The sequence below is a fragment of the Hibiscus syriacus genome, unplaced genomic scaffold, assembly GCF_006381635.1.
Source record: "Hibiscus syriacus cultivar Baekdansim isolate YM2019G1 unplaced genomic scaffold, ASM638163v2 tig00111947_pilon, whole genome shotgun sequence".
NCBI lineage: Eukaryota > Viridiplantae > Streptophyta > Magnoliopsida > Malvales > Malvaceae > Hibiscus > Hibiscus syriacus.
The window spans coordinates 380,365-389,483 of NW_024063219.1; the positions used below are offsets into that span (position 1 = coordinate 380,365).

A 9,119-nucleotide genomic window follows, 5' to 3' on the forward strand; every position below is an offset into this window, starting at 1 on the left:
GATGATATCAAAATCAGTTGGTGTCTCTTATTTAATTCAGCACTAGCATATCTTGTGGATTTGACTAATTTTTTGGTCATACCAACATCACACTTGAATCCCCATGGAGTTTTGTTCTCAAATGGTCTAGTGACATCATACAAAATCTTTGAACACTAGACAATGAGTTTCAATGATTGAGAAACCTTGGCAGAAGCCACAGGAAAGGATAAATGTGTTTTCAAATGTTTTACATCTGAGCAAAAACCACATGAGATGAAGAATGTGTTGTCAAATGTTTTATGAACCAGTAATTATGATGCTGAACCAATACTGTAGATCATATGGTTTTCCTTTATTGATACAAGATGAAGTTTGTCTTCTTCAACTTCAAGATCAGAAATGAGATATGATGAAGATTTCTTTCCACAGAAAGAGAGCTGAAAAATTTTGACAACAATAAACTAGTGGAGCCAACTAAGGTTGAACGACAGGTTGTTGTTAAGCATCTCGACATGATATGGTCCAAGTTGCCTTATTCGAGATCTGATTATAGGTGGAGACATGAAAGGAATTGGAATAAATCTTCCTTATGATATGTTTCAAGAGTTAAATTGGAACAGATTTTACTCTCCTAATTAATCCCTGCTGAGTCAGACATATCTACATCTACACTCTTCAAAGATGATAGATTCTCTCTTCAAAGATGATAGATTTTTTTAAAAGATGACAGATTTTATTTTCAAAGATGAAAGCTTTATCGGATTTCTGCACAACTCCAAGCAAATAAAGTTGGTTTTATCCAAGATAAAATGGGACATCAAGGTCATAGTTCTGACTACGACAAGAGTTCCACAAATGAAATAATTCTTCTGAGACTTTCATGAAGCAAAGAAAACAAAAAAGATACAAGTTGATCAGATGATTTTGCAGAAATGAAAGCTTGATGGCATAAGTTGCGACACTGATATCCAGAGGTAACCCTGGCAATAAATGATGAACTGAAGGAAGATCGAGTTCACCACTTTGAAGTCAAATGAAGATTGCATCAACATTCATGCATTTATAAAAATATCATTTACACAATAGCCAATGCATTACATTGATACATATGAGTGCATTCAAACATGAAGTTTTACAGATCTTCTGAAGAACAAGAAGATTTAGGGTAAAAAAATACCTTACACGAAGAAGGTATTCAAAACCACAAATACAAGAATCATGCAAACATCTGAAGAAGAGATGGACGCAATCCACAAAAATGAGCATTATCTTGATATTGGGGCATGTTACCCAATCAACATGTTATTTTGAAAAAAAAATAAAAAAAATGAGAAAATGATTTACATAGTTTCTCATTCAATCTTTTCTAAAAATGAAATTGATGAAAAGTAAGAAAACGATTTCCTTAGTTTTTTTTTCTTAGTAAACTATTTCCCACATCTGTAAGTCCTTCAGTGCATGATGTTTTCAAAAAACCTTCGGGAGCTTTTTGATGTTTTCAAAACCTTCGGGTCATCTGTAAGCCCTTCAGTGCATGATGTTTCCAAAAAGCCTTCGGGAGCTTTTTGATGTTTTCAAAGCCTTCGGGTCATCTGTAAGCCCTTCAGTGCATGATGTTTTCAAAACCTGCGGGTCATCTGTAAGCCTTTCAGTGCATGATGTTTCCAAAAAGCCTTCGGGAGCTTTTTGATGTTTTCAAAGCCTTCGGGTCATCTGTAAGCCCTTTAGTGCATGATGTTTCCAAAAAGCCTTCGGGAGCTTTTTGATGTTTTTAAAGCCTTCGGGTCATCTGTAAGCCCTTCAGTGCATGATGTTTTCAAACCTGCGGTCATCTGTAAGCCCTTCAGTGCATGATGTTTCCAAAAAGCCTTCGGGAGCTTTTTGATGTTTTCAAAGCCTTCGGGTCATCTGTAAGTCCTTCAGTGCATGATGTTTCCAAAAAGCCTTCGGGAGCTTTTTGATGTTTTCAAAGCCTTAGGGTCATCTGTAAGTCCTTCAGTGCATGATGTTTCCAAAAAGCCTTCGGGATCTTTTTGATGTTTTCAAAGCCTTAGGGTCATCTGTAAGTCCTTCAGTGCATGATGTTTCCAAAAAGCCTTTGGGAGCTTTTTGATGTTTTCAAAGCCTTAGGTTCATCTGTAAGTCCTGCAATGCATGATGTTTCCAAAAAGCCTTCGGGAGCTTTTTGATGTTTTCAAACCCTCAGGGTCATTCATAAGACCTCTAGGCAGAATGTTTTCAACATTTCCATATTACTCAAAATAAGCTAAATGAAAAAAATTATTGTCTTTTTCGTCTTTGCTCTATTCTTGTTAACACAAGAATGAGCAAAGAGGGGAAGCTGTAGACATCAATTTTTTCATTTTAAATTATTATTATTAAAATTATTATTATTATTATTATTATTATTAGTAATATTATTTATTATTTATTAAATATTACAAAGCCCAAATCACAGCCCAATTACATTCAAATCCCAGACCCAACCAGAACCGACCCAAACCTAAATGAAAACCCTAAACTAATTTAGGGTTTTAGCTAGGGTTTCTAAACCCTAGCACTACTGTTACTGCCGCCGTTTCCAGATGCTTCCAGCCGCCTCTGATGATTCCAGGTGTCTCCTCTCGCCATTGCCGACGGTCAGCCGCCCCACGTTGACGCTTCAACTGCCAGGTGACCCAATCCGTTGCAACCACGACGACGCCGCCTCGATGAAACTTCCAGAAGAGCCAGTTTCTCCTCCACGTTGCAGCTACCAAGGTGAGTCACCACATAGCCCGGTGACTCACCGAGAAGCCCCTCTGTGACCAGTCCATACCGAGCACCATGGTGGCTATAAAAGCCACCACCGAACCTGCAAAGAGGAGGAGGAACCACAGCAAGCAAAGAACGGAGACAACAACCAACAGACCAGAAAGAGCAACAAAGAGATACCGAACAGAAAAATAATAATAATAATAACAACCCTCAGCAGCAAACAAAACAGAAAGAAAAAAAAGGAGAAAGAACTTACCGAGGAAACCACGCGGTGACCGGAGACGCTACGTACCGAGGAAACATTCGAAATACCCGAAGGTATTTCTCTAGATCTGCTCCGATCAAGAGCTTTTTAGGGCAAACCAAGGCCAGATTCGGCCTTGGGAGGTTCGGGTCTTTATTTTGGGGTCTTTATGTAAAATCCGACCGCCGTATATGGTAGCCGGCGGCGGTGGTCGAGACCAAAGCGCGGCCGTCGGCCGGAGCTCAATTCCCTCAGATGAGGGAATTGAAGAGAGAACCGAGAGAGAATGTTAAATTCTCTCTCAGTTAGAGAGAAGAGGAACGAAAGAAATGAGGATGCTGGCCCTTCGGGCCAGCCGTTTGGTAAAATATAAATCCCTCCTCAAACGACGCCGTTTTGGGGAGGGACCCCTGTGTAATTTTACATACAGGTAAAACCCTTTTCGTAGTCATTCAAGTTTTATAAATTTACATTATGGTCACTAATATCAATTTATGAGCCTTGTAATTCGGTTTTCTAATTCAGTTTTATTATAATTTAATCACTGCTACATATGTATATATATCCTTAGTATAAAATACCCTATTTAGTCCCTTAAGCTTTAATATTTTTTATTTTGATCATTAATTAAATAATTAAGGCTAAATGACAATGTTAATTATCATATTTCATAACATTACGAATTAGACCATTTAATTTTATTAGATTATAATTTAGTCCCTAAGTTTAATATTTTCATTTATTTTACAAGCTTTATTATTTTTTTTCATACCATGTTTTAATTGTATTTTAAACATTATCATATGTTACTTTTATATATTTATGTTCATATATATTTAATTATCATTACTATTACTATTATTCTTTATTAATTATGTCAATATATATAGTCTTATAAATATATATAATATTTATTTATTCTATTTTCCTATTTATAAATTTAATTTTATAAATTACTTTTAAGAAAAATAATTATATTTTGATATTTATTTATTTTTAATATCGAATTAAAGAGCTGTCTTAAGGCACCTAGAAGCCATTTTCTGATATTTTTGAATAAATAAATATCTTACTATATTAAAATAAAATGTTTTTGATATTTATTTTTAAATATCAAAGAAAAGAGCTATCTTAAGGTACCTAGAAGCCCTTTTCTGATATTTCTAAATAAGTAAATATCTTATTTATGTATATTAATATATTTTCTTAAAATTATTTGAAATAGTAGAATTATGAATTAAATATATCTTTGAATTTTTAAATTTCCAATAATAGAGACAATTTATAATTAAAAAGTACCAATTTTGGGCATTGTAGGGGTGCTAATCCTTCCCTAAACGTAACCGACTACGAATCCCTTTTTATTATTAAAAAGAACGAATTTTTGGTTATAAACGCAGATTAGTTCATCTTTTAACTGATGTTTTCTTAAAACTCTTTTAAAAGATAATTTTTAGATATTTGACCTACCTAACCCAAAAGGCCGATGGCGACTCCCAAATTATTTTAAAAAACTATTTATTCACATCACTTTTCCCGCCAAATAAAAAATTTCGTGCCCGGACGAAAACTGGTTACGACACCATCAATCTCAAAGACTCAACCCTCCACGAGCTCCAAACAATGACACTTCATTTTATCTTTTTATTTGTTTGATTTTGTGTCCATTTTATTTCGATCAGATCTTTTAGACAGAGAGTGAAGATGCAAAACAAAGCTTCCTCGAATCACGTGCTTGCCCATTTTCATTAAATTATTATCATCTGCCTAACAAATAAAGTTTAAATTCAAAAGAGCATGAACGAACCCAAAAATCGTTACGGTGACTGTAAATGAACCCAAACAGCATTAACGAAATCTATTGGTGAGTCTGATGATGAAATCATTACAGTTCACTCGAGATACCGCAGAAGTTCCAAGTGCAATTTGCCATCGCTTCTTCTAATTGTATTTTTTTCTCTTATTCACATTTTAAAATACTATAGTATATAATAATTTAAATTTAATATAATCTATTAATTATTATGGGAAAACATCTAAAAAAGACTTTTTGACAAAATCTTTCCACTGTTTAACTTTCAGCAACTACAAAACTCATCGGACAATTAAATATTGGCCCCAAATAAAAAGCAGACAATTAAACGGAAATAACGGACAATTAGTCCAACATGAACGTGGATTCCTCAAACTGTCGGCATTGGTTTCACGTGCCAAACTCCAACGTGTCGTTTAAATGTTAGTCATCCCTGTTCTAGCCCGCGCATTTTAGCATCCATGGCGCACCCAAACCGACGCCCTTCACTTGTAAAGCAAAAACCAAACACACTTTAAAAGTGTTCCAGTTTCTGTTTCTTCTTTAATTACCCAACCATTTTTGGAGGGCATCCCATTTTTATTTTTCTTTGAAACAAATGTCCTGAACTACCGACCAAACACATTAACCTTAAGATCCTGTGTTCTTTTAAATTCTAAATTTTTCAGAAATTGTGTCTCCGGAGTTTTCTCATCCTCATTCTTCTTCTCCCATGGCCAAGCCTCGGAACCGATCGTTTTGGTGTCTTCCCGACGGCTTTCTTGTCTTTGGTAGTGTTTTTCTTGCCCTTCTGTTAGTAGGGTCGTTTTGGTCGTTTTTCACTCCAACACCAAACTTCCAATCCCACGTAACCCAGCCATCGTCCAAGTTGAAGAGCTCAATGGACTGATCGGAAAGTGGGTTCGGAGTTAACTTAAAATCCGACCCGAAAGATCCGACCTTTTACGACGATCCGGAGATGAGTTACTCCATTGAAAAGCCGGTGAAAGATTGGGACCAAAAACGCGAAGAGTGGTTGAAGCATCACCCTTCGTTCGCCGCCGGAGCACGTGAAAGAATCGTTCTTGTGACTGGGTCGCAGCCAAAGCCATGTAAGAATCCCACTGGATATCATTTACTCTTGCGTTTCTTCAAGAACAAGGTTGATTACTGTAGAGTTCATGGCTACGACATTTTTTACAACAACTTGTTATTACACCCCAAAAATAGGCTCCTTTTGGGCAAAGTTACCGGTCGTTAAAGCAGCCATGTTGGCTCACCCTGAAGCTGAGTGGATCTGGTGGGTTGACTCGGACGCGTTGTTTACGGACATGGAATTCAAGTTACCTTTATAAAGGTACAAAAACCATAGCTTGGTTGTTCATGGTTGGCATAAGTTGATTTACGACAGTAAAGGTAGGACCACTTTAAATGCTGGGGTTTTTCTGATTAGGAATTGCCAGTGGTCTATGGATTTGATTAATACTTGGTCTAGCATGGGTCCAATTAGTAAGGATCATGAAAAGTGGGGTCAGATTCAACGATCGACGTTAAAGATAAGCTTTTCCCGGACGATGATTAGTCGGCTCTGATTTATTTGCTTTACACAGAGAAAGATAAATATTATGACCATATTTATTTAGGAGGAGAGTTTTATTTGGAAGGGTATTGGGTTGAGATTATTGGAGGGTACGAAAACACAACGGAGAGGTATTTGGAAATCGAGAGGGGCGCCAAAGTTAAGGAGGAGACATGCTGAGAAAGTGAGTGAGCAATACGCTGCGTTTAGGGAAGAGTTCCTGAAGGAAGCTGGGAACGGTAGAGGGAGTTGGAGGAGACCGTTGATCACTCATTTCACCGGTTGTCAGCCTTGTAGCAGCGACCATAACCAGATGTATGCCGGTGAGTCTTGTTGGAAAGGGATGGTCAAAGCTTTGAACTTTGTTGATAATCAGGTGTTGCGCAAGTATGGGTTCATGCACCCTGATCTATATGATTCCTCCACTGTCACTGGAGTCCCCTTTGATTACCCCGCTGATGAAGGTCCATGGTAAAGCCAAACAGGACATCAAAAGCTATGGCTTTTCATTATATTTTATAACCATGTAAAAAGTGCTTGTTTGCTTTTACTTTACCGTGTAAAAGATTCTTTTGTTAAGCAGAGAAGAGAATAGCTGCAGTGAACCAAGGTGTGAATTATGCAGCATTCACGGCAGGACAACGCTCATCCTTTCTGGTTTATAAGGGAATCGAGAATATATAGCTGCAAACCAATATTGTCCTTAAACTAGAGGCACATCAAGCCGAAGTTGGTCCATTTGTCATTATATGTTTGAACCTTCCTAACTTCTGCTACGGATGTGATTGTTAATTTTGCTACTGGAAGTGCTATGTATAGGTTTTTGAGTATTAATATATAAACATCTTCATTATAACGATATAAAATGGTCGAATAACAGCATATTTATTATGATTCTGTAGCATGAAACATTCGTCACATGCATGAATGGTGCGGAGTTAATCACAGAAGTCGTTGAGAAATCCATCTAATGGCAACATTCCTTGGGATTGTACTCTGGAGGTGTATGACCTGCTCCCTGCAAAAACCCAAACTCATTTGCTTCAAAATGTGTGCCAATTAAATAACATTTTCACTCAAACTATTTGGAATCTTGCCTTTACAGTTGCAAATGTAAAGCCATTAGCGTGCTCTCTCGAGTATCTGTAAGAACCAGAGAATAAAAGAGTTCTTATACATACGTGAAACAAAATCCATTAATAATTGTAGGCTCTCTCAACTTGACCATCAACAAACCATGGCCTCCAATCAGAGACAATGGAGAGATTCAAGGACTTAATCCATGATTCTGTTCCCACGTATGGAACAACTTTGTCATGATCACCACTGGAATGAAATTAAGATTCAGCAGTAGCTTCCGTACACAGAAGAAACAGGATGGCTAGTGCAGTAAGCAAACAAAAATATAACCTGAATATTAGAGCTCAATAACCTCTTGTATTGAGACGTAGATGATAGCTTATAGCACTCGGAACATCATAGTCGTAATCCATGCTCGTGTTACATCTTACCCATTCGTTGATTGTTCCCTGGTATTCAACATCAACATTATACTAATTTAAAATCAGCTATGTTGATATAAGATGTTGGTGCAAAGCTTTAATTCTTACCTTTCTGATTTGGAGTGCTTTCTGGACGTTGACATCACTTGCCCAGAGTTTCATAAGGTAACAATAATAGTTCTGTAAGATGGCTTAATCAATCAACATCTCAATTATCATTACAAAGTTAATACATTTTTTGAGTGACATATAGCAAGTGCAATAAAATTTACTCGACATCCAAATTGAGGGTATCCAGTTGACATACGCAAGATACCCACTTCTGAAAATTCGGATGGGCATTTAGGCTCCAATATATGCACCTCGTTTATGCATGCGGTGCACTAGAAAAGCAAAAGCCAGAACTATTATTAATCTATTCTGGTTAACAGAGAGAGATTTTAGGAATGACCAAAAAAATATCCTACAAGAAACAGGTTCATTTGCTTATCTACCTCTGAGATAGCCTGAAGATCATTTGCACACCTTTCGTTGCTGACTTGTACATATTCTCCTTTACAATTCCTGTTGGTTGATTGCAGAACGAAAAAAATTCTCATGACCATATACACGGTTTACATATACTCCATATCAGAAGCATTAGAAGAAAGAAATAACCTCATAAAGTTCATCGGAGATGAGTACCAGTCGATAGTAATATGGAATCTTTGTGTTGCCTTCAAACTTCCATCTGCAAATCGATGCAGAATCGATTATAAACTGTCCTACTGCACCTGTGAATTATGACACTTTGCTGTGGAGCTGACATTCCGTCGGCGTTTATTTTGTGAGTTCGGGGTACTATTATCTTATGTGGGTTCATCGATCATCTCTTCCATCATCACCATTGTGATTGGCTTTGTCTCCCCTCTCCGTTCCTCCAAAGATTTGGGTGTTTGGGTGGCGGTTGGCAAAAGATGATCTTCCCGTTGGCCGGCGTCTTCAATTGGCAGGATTATCGGATGATTTGTGCCCTTTATGTCATACAGCTGATGAAACTTGTCTTCATGCTGTTCGTGACAACAGTGTCATTATTTCCGTCTTACAGGCGGCTGGTTTTCATGCTTCGACGATTTTCAGTCCATGGGATTCCTCGGGTACATGGTTGGCGTCTCTTCTATCGATTCTCAGTACTGATGAGTTTTGTCTGTTACTGGTTGTGCTTTTTCATTTATGGAACCACCGAAATATTCTTCTTCATGAGGATCGAATGCTTCCTGGGTG

At 37.3% G+C, this 9,119-nt stretch overlaps 1 pseudogene; it reads left to right on the forward strand.

Annotated features, from left to right (window-relative positions):
• Positions 1-5,685: 5,685 nt before the first annotated feature.
• On the forward strand, positions 5,686-7,188 carry LOC120173321 (annotated as a pseudogene).
• The last annotated feature ends 1,931 nt before the right edge of the window (positions 7,189-9,119 follow it).